This window comes from Solanum verrucosum, unplaced genomic scaffold (genome assembly GCF_900185275.1).
Source record: "Solanum verrucosum unplaced genomic scaffold, falcon-dt-bn FXZP01000146.1, whole genome shotgun sequence".
Taxonomy (NCBI): Eukaryota; Viridiplantae; Streptophyta; class Magnoliopsida; order Solanales; family Solanaceae; genus Solanum; species Solanum verrucosum.
Genome location: NW_026020056.1, coordinates 510,997 through 531,330, shown reverse-complemented (window position 1 = coordinate 531,330; position 20,334 = coordinate 510,997). Strand labels below are relative to the sequence as shown.

At 36.6% G+C, this 20,334-nt stretch overlaps 1 pseudogene; it reads right to left on the bottom strand.

Moving 5' to 3' along the window:
• The window catches only part of LOC125823213 (K(+) efflux antiporter 4-like), a 29,722-nt pseudogene extending 10,376 nt beyond the window's left edge, over positions 1-19,346 (bottom strand).
• Between the last annotated feature and the right edge of the window lie 988 nt (positions 19,347-20,334).

The window sequence follows — 20,334 nt, the reverse complement described above, 5'->3', positions numbered from 1 at the left end:
AATAGAACCAGAATCACACTCAGAAACTTAAGTTGCTCCTCATTGGCAGAAAATAAAAGTGTCATTTGCATATTGTAAATGAGTTATCTCCCGGCAGCTGTTGTCACTCCTAGCCATATCAAAGCCATTAATTCAATTATAGTTCTAAGTCTTTTTTTGTTGCCACTCCTAACCATAGTTCTTAGTTTGTCTTCCCATATTGTTAAGACCTTCCATAGCCAAAATTAAGAAAGAGGGAGACAATGATCACCTTCTTGAAGCCCTCTTTGAGCCTTAAAGAAACCAAAAAGAGAACCATTTATAAGAATAGAATAACACATAGTTGATGTGCATTGGTTGATTCAATTAATTCATTTGTGTCCAAAGCCCATCCTCCCTAATATGTAAAATAAGCCCCCCCACCCCATCCCACCCCACCTAACATTATCATATGCCTTTTAAATGTCAAGCTTGCATAAAACTTTCTTTTGAGAAGGTAATCTTGAGTAAAATACTAGGCTCGTTTTGTTTGATTCTTGAGTCAACTGCTTCATTAGCCACTTATACAACATCCATAATATTCCTCCCCTTAATAAAGGCAAATTGTTGAGTCCCACCAATTTTCACATCACCCTTTTTAGTCTTTCAATCAGCACCTTTGAAAATAACTTGTAAGCACTACCTATCAAGTTGATATGTTTGAAGTCTCCTCTTTTAAGTAAGGTAACTTTGTATTAAAACCAGTACTTAGGTCTAGATCTTTCGGTGCAATTCCTTCTCTCTGAGGGGTATCCGGAGATATTAAAGCCCTGACATACAACCCAAGCTCCTTCCATCAAACGACTGACTGCACTGATTTCATCCCAGACTATTCTTCTTTCAATGTCACAATTAGGAGTCTAGACACACGTAATATGGCATGAGAAATCCTGCAGTTGTGCTACAAAATTGCACAGGATAGTGAGCTCCAATTTGCAGAGCCTGCACTTTCCATACTCCACTATCCCATAATTGGAAAATTCTCCCTCTTGTGCCACTATCCTTTGAAGTAGCATACTCACCCATCTACCTCCCCAAATTTGTTTAACCAAATCCTTCATGTCCCCCTCTAGTTTTGTTTCTTGGAAACAGATGATGTATGCATTCCAATCCAGAACCAAACTTTTCACTAGTCTTCTTTTATCCCTCCCATTCAGCCCCCTTACATTCCATGATATTAACTTAAAATTCATGGATCAATTGCCATCAAACTCCTCCCCAGCTTTTATGGCCATTGCTCTTGAATTTCACATCAAAGGTTACTAGGCCTTTCTGTTCCTAATCACCTTTGAACCTAGATTTCTTAAAATCGGTGTCCTGCTCCGTGTTTCTTGTTTGTCTGCTACTGTCTATTTGCATCAAAAGCTCTGAGACCTCCTCTTCATGACCTTAAAAATTCACCCCAGGCATTTTGCTCAACTTGATTAAATATTGGTGTACCAAACTGTTACATCCATTTCTTTGTCAAGAGAAGAGGCTTCTTTTTGTATGAGAAGGGGTTCCACAGCTTCGACCTCCCAGTATTCACCTTCTGAAATTGAGTACACTCTACCAGTTGGAGCATGCAGTTCGAGAGGCATACGCCTCTCATATCAGACACCAAGCAGATTTCCTTGCACCAGGATGCAATCCAAAGCGCAGCACAAAACACCTTTTAAACCACTGGCCACATGAACATTGCTTCTATGTCTGGAAAAAGTGAGAGCATAAAAAGTGATGCTCATCAAAGTTCGAGCCCAAGCTCTTCAAATTCAGAACACGAGGACCATGGGGTGGCCCAAACAGTACAATAGTTTCGAACAACTGGTGTTTGTAACTAAAATGCCTTTAGATAAGGAAAAGGATTCTGAAATTCAATTTTAAAGATTTTAAATTTCACAGTAAAGTTTTTCAACTTTTAGGTTTGAACCAATCAAGATGTCGACAAATTTTAGTTGATAAAGAACTACCAGGGTGATCATGAATTCTGAACTCTTTAAATCCATTGGAAATTTTAATAATTTGATACAGCTAATTGTGAATTGAGGATCTTAAACCTTGAGTAGCCTATGTCCTTCAGCTTCATGCCAACTTATTCTGTTTCATGACAAAAAGCAGCCAGTAAATCAATCAACTGTATCTCCAATCCCAAACTAGTAAGATCAGTTATATAATTATCTATATCTAGCTCTCTATTCATTGTACGCTTTATACCAAAGGATTGAATTCTAAGGCAAATTAGGAATTCTTTAGGAACTACAGATTCTCTAAATAACCCACTTCTCTTTTCTTTTCTTTTTTTGATAAGGTAATTAACACTTCTCTTTACACAGATGTACATTCCCTATGCAGGCTGAAAAGGACCCCTGGCAAACAATGGAAGATTTAAGACCAAAGGCAGTGGGAGTATGTGAAGTACATAAGGTTGTACCTGTTCAAGAGTATGCTGAGCCAGATCAGTGGTTGATATCATCACTCCAGCAGCAAAAGAACCCAGTTCGAGACTTAAACCCAGCTTATCACTACACTGACAAGATGCAACAACTCATTTTATTCAGCCATGTGTGCTTACTACTACCGTATGCTTGAGAAGTGATTAATTGAAAAGCTATCAGGATGAATCGTTAAAGGAAAAAGGGAAGTCAGAGTGATAGGAAAGGAAGACAAACCCCAGCAACAAGCAAGCAGAAAGCCACAGATGCAAGTTGGTACAGTTCATTAGTCTGCATATTGTTCCAGTAAATCAGAGATTCGAAGTCACCCAAGGAAACAAAAGTGACAGCAATCATGCATTATTCAAGCAGAGGTAAAGTCACCTGTGATGATAGGCCTATCATCAGTCTAAGAAACCAAGGTACGCAAGTGCGGCATAACATCGACAAAATGGTCAAGAACATCAACAAAACCACCAATCTGTAATCCAAAGGACAACTCAAATTAAGGGAATGATGTACCTCTAAGACATTCAATAAATTTAATAGCGCCGGAAAGTCAAAAAGAAAACCAGGAAAAAAAATTGCAGGTAGAGAGGGATTATCAAAAACAGAATTCAAATTGTATTTACAACAAATTGAAATGTGCCCCAGAATATTTAGTTTGTCTCTCTTTTATATCAGATATACATCTTAGGCCCCCATAAAAATATGCTTATGGTGAAAATAACATCATGGCGTAGCATGACAAGTTAGTTCGGAACATCAAATGAAAGCTACATCAGCAATATCAGGTCCAAACTAAGATGAAATGACTCAGCCAGATGACTTCTATTTGGTCGCACAAGTCCATCTGATGCAGGACAATAGTTAACCCAAACTTGTCTACATTCATGCTTAGTGTTGAGAATACAATTAACTAATAAAAGTGTGCTCTCTCTAACAGCTTAAGCTTTTAAATGAGATGGTCACACACTTCAATGTAGAATCAGTGCAGGCAGAGGTCTTGGGATCGAATCTCCTCGCAACCCATATCAAAAAGAATCTTCACATGCTTGGCCCATGAAAAAAGTATCAGGCTCACACGTTAGGGGCGTGTTGAGAATACAATTAACTAATAAAAGTGTGCTCTCTCTAATAGCTTAAGCTTTTATGAGATGGTCACACACTTCAGCACTTAGAACATTAGAAATTAAGATAAGGTAACAAGAATAACTTGAGAATTCTTTTACTTGGCACCAGAATCTGATATGGATGATGAATCATTAGCACCCTGGAAGACTATGTTAGAGCATATATGGCATAGCATAACGGTGTTTCGCGTTCCAAATTAGAACTTTCCAAACACTGTTGCTTACAATTTTGCCATGGAAGCCATTCCTTGAAAAACACCAGAAGTACCACCAAGAATAGGAAGCAGTGCAAATAGCAAACCTACTGTACAATCCTGTCAGCGAGAAACATCTCAAAAGTTCAGTAGGAAGTACTGTAAATGAAAAAGAACAGGCAAATAATAAGCATTGAAAATAGTTAGCATAACTAATAACCCATCCGTGAAAAAAAAATATGCGGCATAGTATCTTTTAATGATAGCAATATCATCAAAAAAAAAAGATGGGTAGCTAAGACACACCTGCAGAATAAGGATTCCAACCGTTACTTGCCCATAGAGGGTGTTAACACTATTTCTTTCCATCAAAAATTTCAATACCTGTGATTCAGAAAGATACAATATCCTTCAGTAAGTTAATAGAATTTACTAGCTACTGCACAATGTGTCTAATTCAATATTTTTGCAAGCAGCGCTGAACGAGTGGATTAAAGATTTAAGATTCAAGATAGGTTCCTTCACAATACAGAATCTGCTTATATGAAATGCCCATTCATTCCTTTCTCACTTTCCCGTTATATCTATAATCATCAATTTAAGACGAAAAATGTGTTTGGAGAAAGAAACCTACAGAGGATTGAAATAGCCTGAAATCCCAGAGAATATCCAAGAATTAATGTTTCTCTTGTAAAAGGGAATTCCGAAACAATGTTTGAAATTACATCTTTAGCAACAAGTTAAGCACAAAACTAGATGCAGAGGAAATGTAAGATTTTATAACCTTTTCTTGTGATCTAAAATTTAAGTAAATTGGGCCCATTCCACAATTTCTGTAATATAATTGTCTCTAAGATTATTCATTCAGAATGCATTTCTCTAAAATTCGATCACTTCCAGTAAATGGTAAACTTTTGCCATCTTTTCTTGCGATTGTGCCAGAATTTAAGTGAATTTCATTCCACAATTTTCTGTAATGCACTTGTATTGAAAATTATTCACTCAAAACATATTTCACTTTCAAATTATATCACTTCCAGTTCCAGTCTGCCAGCACTACCAAGCTCCTAGCATTTTGTAAAAACAACTATATTTGGAGGTAGATGGTTGAAGTAGATTGAGACATATGAAACCCAATATAGAAAATGATATGTGCATTCTTAACCAGATGGGAATTGGAGGTAGATGGTTGAAGTGGATTGAGACATGCATTAAAACTGTCAGGTTCTCTGTGCTTGTTAATGGAGAACCTGTGGGTTTGTTTGAATTAGAGAGGGGAGTGAGACAGGGTGACCCTCTATCCCCCTTCCTTTTCATTATGGCAATGGAGGGTTTTGATTGTCTGATGAGGATTGCAGCACAAAACACATGGATTCAGGGCTTCAAAGTGGGATATAGAGGGGGGGAAGTGACAAAAATTAATCATATGTTTTATGCAGACGACACCATCATCTTTTGTGAACCTGTAGCAGAACAGATCAGATATATTAGGATGATACTGGTACTGTTTGAGGCAGTCTCTGGGTTGAAGGTCAATTGGGGAAAAAGTAGTCTCTTTCCTGTGAATGAAGTCCCGCAGATTCAATCATTAGCAGGAATACTGTGATGTAATGTGGAGACACTGCCTACTATGTCAAATGGAATTGTTTAGTATCCTTACTTTTTTGGTGTAAGCAGTTGTGTATAGTAGATACGGACCAGATTGTAGATTTGACAGGAAGCTAGTAACTGACACTTTTTGGTGGTGCCCAGCATGCCCTTAATGCTGAAGAATACAATCTTACCAGTTTAAAAAAAAAAGTGATATTTCCCTACTTCTCCCTAAATTATAAAATAGTATTTTTTTGTATTACTGGTTAACTAATCCATTTCTCTCGTAAAATACACCTTACATGAACTTGAGTTATTTGGCAGTAATATCTGTGTTTCTCACCCCTTGTGAGAAAGATGCTATAGGAGTCCATGAAAAAATACGTGGTGGTCCACTAAATTCAATTGGAAAATAAAAGTCAAAATCCTCAAGGACTTGCCACTGCTGTCGAAGACATTGATAAGAAGACACCAACAAAAACACCCTCAGATGCTTTCCCACCGCATAACTGCAAATGAACAACCATGGTCAAGACGAAGTGACATCATTGCAAGAAATTTAAAAAGCTTTTCAGGGATGCAGATTACTAAAGCTGAGCTAGTCATAACAATAGCTCCAAAATAGGTGAAACCAAAATTGCATACCGAGGCTGTTATTCCACACAAACACATGAAAAGAATTATCTGGAGAGACCCTCCTAATACTGCAACAGCTCGAACGATCCGAAGCTGCAATTACAAAGTTAAATTGCACTTCCTCTTTCAATTTATAAGATATAACGACAAAATGTCTCCACTTCAAGAAGCAAAATCCAACCTTTGCTGTGGAAAACTCTAAGCCCAGTGCGAAGAGAAGAAAGATAACACCAAATTGAGCAACTGTTTCAACCTGAAAATTTTACCACAGGAAATAAGAAAAACATAAATTTAAGAAGACGGAAAACATACTAAAATACAACACCAAACCATTAGCACCACAATATTATATGACCGTCCAAAGACAGATAGATGATATAAAATTACCGTAAGAATTATACTATGCTTTATCATAGCCATAAAGCAGTGATACCCAAGGAACACCTTTAAACCACTGGTGATAATCATAGGAAGCAGAAAAGTGTACAGCTTCTACACATCTCAATACGCTCAAATGGACATAATGTCTCATTAACACGTAATAGAACAAACGAGAACAGCATGCAAACATGTACAAGCAAATAAATTCATGAGAGATGTTTTTGTAACAGAACATGAAAATGTCTCTTAGTTACTTAATGGTGGAATGACCTAGGAGACCCTCATTTGGGATTGTCATCCCGGTCCTTGTACTCCACAGGGTTTCATTCAGACCCCTAAACCTGTTCAAAACAGGTATTTTAAAAACCTCTGACCATTGACGGAGCATGTGGCAACTTATCGACTGAGTTGGATAATATACGTGATTCTCACACGTATTAGGTGCATGATATGAAAAATTATACCAAAAATGACTGAAAGAAAAAACTAAAAAGAAAATGACAAAAAAAGTTTAAAAAATTCATCTTCTCCCTCGCCCCTCCCCCTGTCTCTTAGTCAACGCCACCGCCAAGGTATTTTAAAAACTTTTCATTCAGACCCCTATAAGGACATGAATCAGATGGGTTCTCAGATCAGATTTTTACCGTGGTAGCTTATCTGGAAAGTACAGATTCCATACGAAGTTGCTATTTTCACTTGGTTGATTGTGAAAGAAGCTATTTTAACTCAGGAGAATCTACAGAAGCATACATATGTCTCCCGATGTTATTTATGTGAGAGCATAATGTAGAGACAATCTATGTTGCTTGGACTCTTCAAAACTGTTGATGGGTGCGTGTCGGATCCTCCAAAAGTAGTGCATTTTTGGCGGATCTGACTCGGGTGCGGCAACAATTTTGGAGAGTCCAAGCAACTAAGGAGACAATTAACCATTTGTTTCTTCATTGTAAAGTGGTTAGACAGCTTCCATATCTATTTACCAGCTTCAGAGGCATAAGGTGGACGATGCCGGGAAGAACAGGGGAGGCACTAACTGGCTGGAATTTTGAGGGTGGTGGTAGCACTAAGAAAGAAGGATGGAGAATTGTCCCAGCAGTAATATGGTGGACCATTTGGAAAGAGAGAAACTCTAGGTATTTTGAAGGCAATAGTCATTCTCTGCAAAAGTTAAAAATGAATTGCATCATAAGTTTTTGTTATTGGTGCAGCTCAGAGTATATAGATTACCCAATTTTTTTGATAAAGGTAACATTTGTATATCAATCATCAGCTCAAAGCTGGTATCCAAAATTTACATCATATCGTCCCTCCACACGTGTGTCGGGCATAAACAAAAGATAAAGAAAAGAAAAGAAGAAAAAAGAGAAACTATCCCTAGATCCTCCTTTCATCTTTTTAAGGACCCTAGAATGTCTACAATAGCCACAGGGTCATCTATATACTCTGAACTACACCAATAGCAAAAAGTGATAATGCAGTTCATTTTAATCTTGTGCAGAGGGCTGCTCTTGTTATCAAAATTCCTAGAATTCCTTTCTTTCCATATGGTCCACCAAATAACAGCTGGGACAATTTTCCATCTACTCTTGTCTGTGTTGCCACTGCCCTCCATATTCCAGCTTTCTAGAGCCTGTCCTGTTCTCCCTGGAACAGTCCAACTTATACCTCTGAAGCTAGTAAACAAATTCCACAGCTGGCCAACCACTTTACAATGTAAGAACAGATGATTAATTGTCTCTGCAACCTGCTCACAAAAACAGCTGCTTGGGCACATTTGTATTCCCCTCTTCATAAGATTCTCTTGTGTAAGTACAGCCTCTTTCACCACCAACCAAGTAAAAACTACCACTTTATATGGTATTTTAACTTTCCATATAAGCTTCCAAGGCAGAAAGTTAACTTGAGATCCCATCTGATTCATAATTCTATATGCAGAACTGACAGTGAATAAACCTTTATTATGACATTTCCATTTAAGAGTGTCTTCTCCATCCTTGAATCCTAAGAACTGATCAAGTGTTCCATAAAATTCAGCCAATCTTCCACCTCCCAGTCTTGCATTAGTCTTCTGTAGGTAAGGTTCCATCCATGTTCAGACCAAACTTCATAAAGAGTCGACTCTTGTTGTTGGTTCAGGTGATGAATATCCGGGAACAAGCGTTTGAGGCTTCCATTCCCTAACCAGTTATCTTCCCAAAGCCTGATTTTCTTCCCATTGTTCACATTACATTCAGTTTTTGCATAGAAATCATGCCATAAGTTTCTAATTGATCTCCACAAACTGGTTCCATATGTGAATGTCACTTCCTTAGTCTTCCAGGGTCCTTCCTTCCCATATTTGGCCTGGATCACCCTACCCCACAAAGATTGATCTTCTAAAGGAAATCTCCACAACCACTTCATGAGAAGACTTTTGTTCTGCTTTCTAAGATTTTTGATTGCCAGTCCTCCCTGCTTCTTGGATAGTAGCAGTGTCTTCCATTCGACTAGGTGGAAACCTTTATATTCCTTCTCACGTGCCACAAAAAATTCCTTCTCAGAGCATCAATTCTTTCTTCCACATTTGCTGGAAGGGGAAAAACTGACATTAAGTAAGTTGGTAATGCATCCAGGACTAAGTTAATCAGCACTAATCTACCACCTCTTGATAAATATTGAGACTTCCACCTAGACAATCTTTACTCACATCTTTCCACTACTCCATTCCATATCTCTTTGGATTTGCTATTGGCACCCAAAGGCATACCCAAGTATGTTGCTGGTAACTGCCCTATTTCTCCACCCAAAAGATCCCCCAGATTTTGTATTCTGGGCACATCATTGATTGGAAAGATGTGACTCTTTCTCCATAATTAATGTGCAACCCTGATACCGACTCAAATAGTATGAGAACTATCCTCAGTTTTTAGTTGGCTGTCTTCTGCATCACAAAAAATCAAAGTGTCATCTGCATATTGCAGATGGGTGATTTCCAATCTAGTATTCATCTCTTTGACCACATTAAAACCCCTTATCCAATCATTCCTATGTGTTGTTTTAATCATACTGTTCAGGCCTTCCATGACTAGTAAAAATAAGAAAGGTGAGAGTGGATCACCTTGTCTCAAGCCTCTGCTTGCCGGAAAGAAACCTTCAGGAGAACCATTTATTAGTATTGAGAACTTGACAGTGCTAATGCAGAACCTTATCCATCTTATCCACTTCCTCCCAAAACCCATACTATGTAGAATTCCAAGCAAATACTCCCAGTTAACATGGTCATATGCCGTCTCTATGTCCAGTTTACACATTATGCCTGGGATTTTATCCTTCACTCTTGAGTCAAGACATTCATTTGCAATGAGAACAGCATCAGTGATCTGTCTTCCTTTCAGAAAGGCCATTTGTTGAGTGTCAACCAGCTTTGGCATCACCTTCTTTAGCCTTTCTGTAAGAATTTTGGAAATTAGTTTGTAGACACTTCCAATCAGACTGATTGGTCTAAAATCTCTCAATTCTTTGGCTCCATTCTTCTTTGGAATGAGTGCAATGTAAGTTGCATTAAGGCTCTTTTCAAAAACTTCCTGAGAATGGAACTTCCGGATAGTAGCCATCACATCCCCCTTTAGAATCTCCCAACACTTCACAAAGAAACCCATAGTATACCCATCTGGACCCAGTTACCCAATTTTATAGTAGACATCCTAGGATCCTTGTAAGATAAGATAGGATTTAGTGTTAGTGTATTGTTTTTACTCTTTTGGGTGTAGATTCAATGATGTAATTTTGACTTCCGGCACTTTGTACTGATGATTTATATACAGTCTGTTACATTGTCAAAGAAAAAAAAAAGCATTGTCACATCACTGAAAAAGGCTTCAACAAGATTCACTCAGAGACAAATATACACTTCATTGTTTCCGTTATAAAACTCCATCGAATAATAAATTTGAATTTTTCTATTACGCTCGAGCATTGCTGTTGAGGCACGGTTGGTGGATCTGAATTTTATCGGAGTTCCGGCGAGAACTCCAGCAGCTATTTGCGGATTTCTGCGTAATTTTGGTGCCGAATTCTGATTGCCATTTATTTCAAAACAAATTTCATGGATAAACTCAACCAGCTATGGTGGATCTGAATTTTATTGGGGTTAAGTGGTTGAAGAATGGTGGCAGATGGAAAGTATGGGTATTTGAGTTTGTGCAGGTTGATGAAGGGAGGAGAGATGATGGAGGCAGGTTAAAGTCTAAATTTTAGAAAAAATAATGACGTAAAATATTTTTTCCTGGATAACATACTGACATAATTGGTGCACGCATTGTAAAAGGTGTTTAAAATATTTTTTGAATAAGTTCAGGGCTCAGGATCACAATCCAGATCAAGTACAAGGATCTCCCAAGCCATTCCGCCTTACTTAATTGAAGATAACTTGAGATTAAATTGATTGATTATTCAAACGATTGATTTACTTATTTGAAAAAGACATGAAATCAACATGCCTGCACCATTTCACTGATAATGCTAAGACCACCAGGTCCAATAATTGAGCCCGCCAGCAAATAGCCAGTGATAACCTGCAAGACATTAGCAGCATATGCTACAAAGTAAGATTGATAAAAGAAGTCAAATAAACATAAATCCACAAGCCAAACAGGTCAGATGCAGAAGACAGCGAAAGAAGCTATTGCAGTTATCAATCAGAAACAAGCAAAGGAGTAATTATCAGACCGGTTGTCCAGCGCAAGCGAAGGCAATGCCACCACAAGTTGCAGAAACAATGACAACAACTAGATCAGATATCAATCTGCCCATGGAGTTAAATTAAATCAGATTGATTAACACCCTAATAATTTTTTCTTTCTATTACACAGTTTTTAAGTTGTGTAATAACCAGGATGTGGGAAAGAGGGAGTAAGCTAACCTTAAATCTAGCTGCAGCACTGGAAACTTTGACTTCGGATTAGACATGATAAAGACATTATCCTGATGGGGGCAGGGGGAGGCACCAGTTAGTGACTTGTGTCCTCAGTAATCCATAATCATCTTACTGTGGAGCACAAAGGTACTCTTCTCCAAAAGAACTTCCATAGGTGCAAGAATACCTTTCGATCTATCAAAGTAGGTGTATCTTCTGCTCCGTTGTCATTATCCAGGTTGAAAACAGTGTGCAACTGGAATGACCTAGTAAAAAACACAAAAAAGTAACACTAGCATTTAAGCCTTTTCATTTTCTGATAACAACCTTCAAGGAAGTAGCATAGCATATAATGAATCTAAAGATAGCATGGCTTACTTTTCCTCATTTGTCTCGTTCTTCTTGAACTTGACCCTACCAACCCTAGCAACGGTTTCCAGAACTGCCTGAGAAATGAAGTGCTTCAGAAATGCATATTCCACTGTACTTGGAAATAGGTCATAGTCAAAAAATCAAACTGAAAAAAGCATAATAAGATTTCTCTTATATTGCCTTTCTAAATTGCAAGTTACACAGTGAGATAAGCTAACCAGACTAACAAACTAAGATACTATGCAATGTTCAAAACACTGTTTTTCACAATAACTCAAAAGGACATACTACGACTACTTTGGAGAATTATTTTCTTAATTAATTAGTCATATTACTTAAGCAACTCATATTGAAATCCTTCCTGAATTAAAAATGACTAATGTGTGATCAGAATATGACAAAACTCACTAAGGGACAGAAATTAAGGAGCCAGTACGTCGGAAAGTCCTAAGGACAACCCATTGACATTTTAAGTTGTTGCCGCCTCTTATGTGGCTGATGAATAACTACTGACTCTCCTTATTTAATCGATTTCATACCAAAGTGATATTATCTTTACAAAGGAGTTCTGAAACAATCTATTGGACCTCCCAAGGTCCAACTAGACAAGTAGGTATGTCCACTTTCCATGAGAAATGTAATGGCGCCTGTGTCAGGAGCATTGGTGATGAAACTTCTAACGACAAGCGACAGCAAACTAATTGGTGTTTCTAGAAAAATATTGATGATCGTTTCATCCTGTCAAGACCTCTTGATGTGATCAAATAAATGATTTGACTGTTCAATTGAGCGCGAATGCTGAGATAACAAGTTCACCATAACTTGGATAATGGCGAAAAAGTTTTATAGTGAAAACAATGATCTAAACAGTAAGTTATTTCTATCTACAGCTAACAACTATGATGTCAAACACGAAAGGGAGAAAGAAGACAGAAAATTAATTTGCATTCATGAATAAATACATCTAAGATGGTTCCTTGAATAGAATTTTAGGCTACATGAGATAAAGGCAAGTTCCCTAATTATTAAACAATCATTAGATCTATTTAAAAAAAACAAAAACAAAAAGAAAAAAAAAACGAATATGTAAAATGAATCTTGGCATACTTTAACATCAAAAGAATCTAGCAAATGAATATATATTACTCCTTAGAGAAGATAACAATATGTTACAGATCAACAATCAGACCTACAAACTCTAATATATCCAGCTACCTATAGGAGTAAATAACCTAAAGATTATAGCAATTAATTTCAAGATAAAGCCTGATTTGTTGAGAAGTTCAAATCAATATCATTTACTAGCACATGGCATCCAATTATTCTTACTAACTCCTTGAGACAATAACTTAAAGGAATATTGCACACCTCTTGCTCTGCGACACTATTGTTGAAGCTCCCGTGATCAATTGCTGAAACAAAAGTAATAGTATGAGATAGACGGGCAGGAACAGGAAGAGTGAAAGACACATGTGTGAATTATTAAAGACAAATTAATCAATCAACTATCTCAATCTCAAAGAAGTTGAATTGAGTCAAGTCGTATTACCAAATAATTTCCCTTTCAAAGCAAATTAAGGGTTCTTAATAAGCTAGAGATAGCCTAGTGGAAGGACACTTCACCTCCATCTTTGCGGTTTGGGCTTCAAGTTATAAACTGGAAAAAGTTGTAATGGACCATGTTGAGTCCCGATGTTTAGGGTATGGGGTTTATCATATCAGGAGAAAGAAAAAGAGCAAGTTGGGGTTCTAAAGCTATTATGACCATTTCATAAAATCAAAAGAATATATTAAGCACCAAACATAAAAAGTAAATACCTCACGCTCTAAAAGCATCTCTGAGAACAATCAATCAAATCTAGAAACACAATTACATTGACACATTACATATACATACATTTATATGTACTAGTTTCTCGACACGTGCGTTGCACGTTTATACCGTGTCATATTGTACACAATTTTGTAAGATAATATGAATATTATTCAAACAAAACTTGTGATAAATAATTATACATAAAAGAATAAATTTCAATGTAATGATGAATTGTGTATATAATATAATAAATCGCATCTCACTTGATTTCTTAGCATACTCCCTGACATCCGTTTCAATTGCTTTCTAGAATTAAAACTCTAGAGAACTTGTTTCCTACAAAGCTTAGGGCAGATAAAATCTCCTAATTCCCATGAGCGCTAGATTTTTTTCTTACTCCATCTCCTAACAATTTTTTCCAATGGAGAATATAAATAGTTTTGATAAAGCTAAACACATAATAAATGATCTCACCCATTATGATCCTAGTGGGACTTCTTTAACAAATGTTATGTAATGGGTATAGAAGTAATCTGGCAAAATCATGAACATAGAGAAGCAACGAACAAGACCGTTGCATTTTACAATACACAAAATTGTCAAAAATACAAACTTATCAAGCCTGAAGTCAAAAGATATGAGAATGGTAATATACACCTAATCTTCTTCCACTATCAACTGAAGAAAAAGCAAAATTATACAAATTATGGGGAAATGCTCTTATCATGAAGCTTAAGGCTGTACTGTTTGGAGTAAATTTTGGAAACGGGATTACTCAAGTAATCATTGAACCGCACTCTCTGATTTCAGTTAAGAGAGAAAGAAAGGAATTTGAATGTGGAAGATAATTTTGCTTAAATATGGCAGATGGCATAACAGGCTGGTTGTAATTTTCAACATTGCTTTAGGGAAGGAATGCATCAGCTGATCAACTTGCTAACATGGGGAAGAAGCTGAAGATCAGTACCATCTTAAGTGATGCTATTTCCTTACCTTCAGAAATTATAGGATCAATGAAGAAGGATAAGAATTCATGGTCCGGACTTCCATTTTAAACCCAAATAAAGTGATGTTATAGTTTATAATTACAGTTGATTTTCCTTTTTGTTTCAGTTTTACTGTGTATAAGTAGATCATTTGTAATATTTCCAATAACTTCTACTCAAGTTGTTATGGAACAACTCCCTGCAGTTTCCCTATCTATTTATTAACACCCAATCTAAGTTTTAGTCATGATTGGTGATTTTCATCTTTTACAACTCCAAGAAAGACATACTACGCATAAGAGTAGGCAGATGTTAGTACTAAAGCTAACGAAAAGTCGAGACTGCAACTTATCTATGGTTATGGAATTACAATATTTCTTACATTCATATATCACGTTCTCTTTTGAAGGGGAAAAGGTCAATTTTCTCATTGATTTTTCTGAGGTTGAATATGATATATTCGGGATACTGTGGAGAATTTTGATCAAGTTGAACCACATGAATTGCTTGTTTGGTCTAACATTTCATATATTAACCTTTAGGGCACGTTTGTTTGGGAAACAAGTTATCATGGGATTAGTAATTTAGGGATTAGTTGTGAGCCTAAGGGTGCCATGTTCTGCAGGCTAATGAGAGAAATGTTTTCGGACTGCCTTATTGCAGACATCATGCTTCGATGTCCTTGACTTATTAACCTTCGCTTATAAATGATGTAATTCCTTATATTGATTGGTTAACTATAAGCATTTCTTTGTAAGTAGTCCTGTTTTTTTTTGTTGGTTTTTCTATGTAACTAACACTTTTGGAGGTGGCCAGCATAGCCCTTTAATGCTGAAGAATACAATGTTACCAGATTCAAAAAAAAAACTATAAGCATTTCTTTAGCCAAATATGTGATAAAGGACTTATTCCTTTGAGGCAACAAACTAAATACAGGTCCGACATTTGTTATGGTTGGTTGACAATTTCAAACAATATTCTTTTAGTCTCAGATTGCTAGTACCAATTGGCAGGGGTTCTATCATTATTGAAATAGTTGCGTTGATGACAACAGTTGGATGATATGCATTCTACTGAAATCTAAGTCCACAATCTAGCATAATTTAAGTTTTTGACGTAAAACATAATGAACATGATGGAAGTTATCAGAACTGCTGAAACTTAAAAAGAATAGGTAAACTCTTCACCCGACAATACTACTTCAGTCGACACTGATACAAGGATGCACAGAAGATTATCCAGAGAAGAAGAAGTCTATATGATATTTGTAGGGATATGCATATACAGAGTGGATAGTATGTGAACCAAAAAGAATACAAGGATGTGGAGCAGTGCTATCCCACGCAAATTTCATGGGATAAAGGTAACATTGGCCTGAAAAATCTGTGCATAAAGCAAAATCGAAAAAACAGTGTAGCAGAAGGCTTGATTAACATAGGTAGTGTTAAAATAAGTTATGAAGTATTTGACAAGGTAAAAAATGACTTAAAATAAGTCAAAAATGACTTAAAATAATTCAGAAACCAAAAGTTGGTCTCCCCCTACTTTTTATTTTTTGACTTTTGACTTTTTATTTTTGACTTAAAAGCTACTTGTTTTAAGCCAATCCAAACGGGCTCTAAATCAACCAAACATAGAATGCAGCTTCCATAAAAAATCCAACTTTTGCAGTAAACGAATAGGTATTCCATGATACACCTCCAACTTCTGCAGTAAACAAATAGGTATTCCATGATACACCTCCAACTTCTGCAGTAAACGAATAGGTATTACATGATACACCTTCACAGACCAACACACTACCTATGACTTATTTTAAGTTATTTTTTATATTTGCCAAACACTTCCAAAAATAAAAAACTGACTTAAAAGTAGGTTTGACCAACTTTTAAGCCAATCCAAACACCCTCTTATAGAGAAGAAGTTGCGTTTGTTTGAACTTGGAAGTGACAACTCTTGGCGTAGGAGTTTGAAGTGTAGTGAAGGAGTGTGTATTGCGACGGCGTGTTTAGTTAGGTTTTTTTATTCAGTTAGGGGTATTTATGTAATTTAACTTTTAATTTAGGGAGTTCATGGTTTAAGGTAATATAGAAAATATAGATATAGAAGATGTATTGTGTTGTATTGTATGTGTATGCATATATGTGTATAAAAGGGTCTTTACAAGCACCAAAATTGTCACTCAAGTAAGTAATTCTATTAAAACTGTTACTTAAAAGAATTCCCTTAACACAATTAATAGTTAAAGTTGTAAAACTAACAAACTTATTGAATTTCGCCACTTAACATGCAATTTAAGCCCCACGTTGCATGCTTTAATCAATTAAATTTCAAAATTATACTCAAAGTTAGGATAATGTCATTTTTTCCCTTTTTACCCCAGCTCTGACCCTATCTCGGGATCATCAGGTGTACCTGTGGTACACTTTACCGTTGTACCTACTTACTTAAAATATGTTCTCACTTACCCTTCACATGATGTTAACTTATAATATACTGAATGTTCCAAGTATTCTTCAAAACATTCGAGTAATTTAATTTTTTTTCTCTTTTTTAACACCATCACATACTTATCTACAAAACCAGTACATCCACTAACATGTATTTTCATTCTTTTTTGTTGATAAGGTAATAATACCAAAAAGTAAATAACCTACAAAATAATTCGTTCTCTACAAAAGACACTCAACATCAATATGAATAAGAATCTTGTGGGTACACCAAAAACATAAGATGTGTCCTAATCTGTGCAACCTCATCTTCCAATTCTCTTAAGATCCTTTCCCTCCAAAGTACCAACATAAGCTAATGGGACTACATCTCACAACCTACTGCATTCACAACCATGTATCACCCCTCCAATGTCTCGGACACAACCCATTTTACGCCAAACCATGTGTTTCCACAGATCCTTGACACACTCGTAATCCTAAATACCCTATGTTTCCACTTAGCATCCAAACCATTTAAGGTAATGTAGTTGTTTTACTTTTAGGCTTTAACTTATACTAATTTACAATTGTCTAGTTGAATTAGATTCGAATGAGATTCATAACAAGGCATGTGTGCATAATGCATTAGGCCTCATTTGTTTTCATCAAGATTATTTGAATGATTAAGATGTTGTCTCTCGAACACTGAATAATTAAGATTGTGGTGGTAATAGTTATTGTTAGTGGGCCAGTCATGATGATGGTGATAGTTGTGACGATGGAGGTGGTTGGTGTTGTGGTGACTATCATAATGGAGGCAATTGATAGTGGTGTTGATGATTGTAATGATGAAGTTGGTTGACGTTAATAGTTGGCAGTGTTGATGGTGATGGTTGAAGAATGTGTGGTGGTTGATGATGTGTTTATGATGGTGGCGGTGCTAGTTATGATGATGAGGTTGCTGGTAGTAGAGATTTAGCCACAGTGGTGGTAGTGGTTGATAGTAGTGGTGGGGTAGGGGTGGTGGAGGTGGCGGTGGCAGTGGCGATGGACGAAAAATGTATCGCAGTAGTTGGTGGCAGGGCTAGTCGTGATGGCGGAGTTTGTTGGTAGTAGGAATTGACCATAGTGGTGATAGTGGTTAATAGTGGTGGTGGAGGTGGCAGCGTCTATAAAGACGTTGGTGTTGGTGGTAACAACAGAGATGGGGATGGTGTTGGTGGTTGTGATGGCAGAGGTGGTTAGTGGTAGTGGCAGCTAGTGATTGTGGATACGAGAGCCACTACAAAGAAAGTTACAAACTACATACCTCGTTGGCATATCTTGTTCGAGATGTTCCTTCGACATCATGGCTTCTCGACCAAGAAGAGGAACTAAGAAAGTTGCAATTGGATATACTATGCCAGTAATTTGCATACGCGTATTCGACATCACAGGTCCTTCCTTTGAAAAAGGATCCCAAGTACCAGATGCATCCTTTTGAATATTATCCACTCAAGAATACCATTAAGACTTTGTTCTAGATCTTAATGATTATCCAGACCCATTAAGTGCTCAAATCTTAATGAAAACAATTCAGACAATTCAAACCTCCATTAAGTGCAAACAAATGAGGCGTTAGTTTACTTTCAGATACTCTATATGAGATAGGTATATCCGTTAATTTCCCATCGTGGATACATATGTATCCTTAAGATACTGAAATGACTACCGTTATTGGTATCAAACCAATAACATCCGTATAAGCTAAATCTTCTAATCAATAATAGGGCAAACTCTCACCCTTCCCTATTCCAAGATCACTAGCGTATCCACTTACCTTGATCAACCCATCCCAATGTTTGTACTACTAATATATCGCATCTTTCCACTTACCCTCCACATTGTTCCATGGGCAGGCTAGTGTTACCACTTACATCCGCACCTATTCAAACTTCCGTTAACGTGGAATAATTCTTTTCTTTTAACCCCACTACACCCTACCCCATCCCAGGATTACCAATATATCGCATGACTGAAACTTCTAATATTCCCAGTGTTTCGACTTACCTCCACATAATTGGAATGCCCAGGTGATATAACTCAGCAAATACAAAAACAGAAAAAGGAAAACTAATTCAAAACCTAGAAGGAAATAATAGATGTGACTAACCACCGGGCTGCTCTTCAGTCTCATTGAACTCCTTTTCCAAAGCTCGATCAATCATGTTCGCAAAACTACCTTCCTCAGATCTAGCAAGGGAAGAGGAATTAAATTCAGCTGCATTAACAACGACGGCATTTTCTGAATCTCCAGATATCGGATCAGCAGAAGAGAAGAGGACGAAAAAACACAAGGAGAGAACGAGGAGAAAGCAGAGCCCTCGCATTGGCATTGCGGAGTTAGAGAGAGAAAATGCGGTTAGGGTTTTAGAGAGAGGACCTGTTGGAAGTTATCCAACCGACATTGAGATCCTTTACGTTTACGTTTTGCGCAAACACTGGGGGAGAGAGAGAGCGGGGGGAAGCCGGCGGTGGTTGAGTGAGTCTGCGAGTACAAGAAAGCGTACTTTTGTTGCTTCCGGACCAAAAGAAATGATTTACAGTGATTGGATTATTGTTATCCATTGTATTGTATTGTATCGTTTATATATCTATAATATTTATTTTGATTGTTATTTAAAATGTATCGTATTATATTGTTAAATTTCATTATTACATAACAATGAAAATCCTTATTTTATGAAACAATCGATTTGGTGTGTTTCATTTGTTACTTAATTTCTTTTTCCAATTATATCTTTACATAGTATTTCATAATATTATTTTACTCTTTACCCTGTATTATTTAATTCTAATCAAACCTCCTAACCTAGAATAATTAAGTATATTTTAGTAAATTTATAAATTACAATACAGTACGATACAATCAAATCAAACAATAAAAATGTTATTAACCAACAACAAACAATACAGTCTAACCCAACATTGTATCTATCATACAGTACAGTACAATAAAGTACAATACAATGTAGTACATTACGAAACAATGGTAACAATGATCCAAACATAGTGTTAATGGTGATCCAAGGTCCAACGGGTCATTTGTTAAAGTGTATAAAAATAATGTTAAATAGAGTATAATTAGTAATGTTTATATTAGCAATGCATATATTAATAGCTTAACATATATATAAACGGCCTCTTGAACTTGTCCCTTTTTTTCATTTCGATACTTGAATTATAAAGAGACAAATATTATGTTTCGTCCTAAATTATTCATTGCAATTTTAACAAAAAATAAGTTTATTCCTGGGAGTGATCGGCGATGGTGAGATTGGAGAAGACAAAAGTAAAAACAATTGGTGCGTTCCACTCTCTCAAAAGAGTGTACTACACATGTTGTGTCATGTCAGCACACTGTGTTCAATAGACACATTATAGTTTGAGTTTGAGTGTTCAACCGGTAAACCTTATAATTTAAGTGTCTAA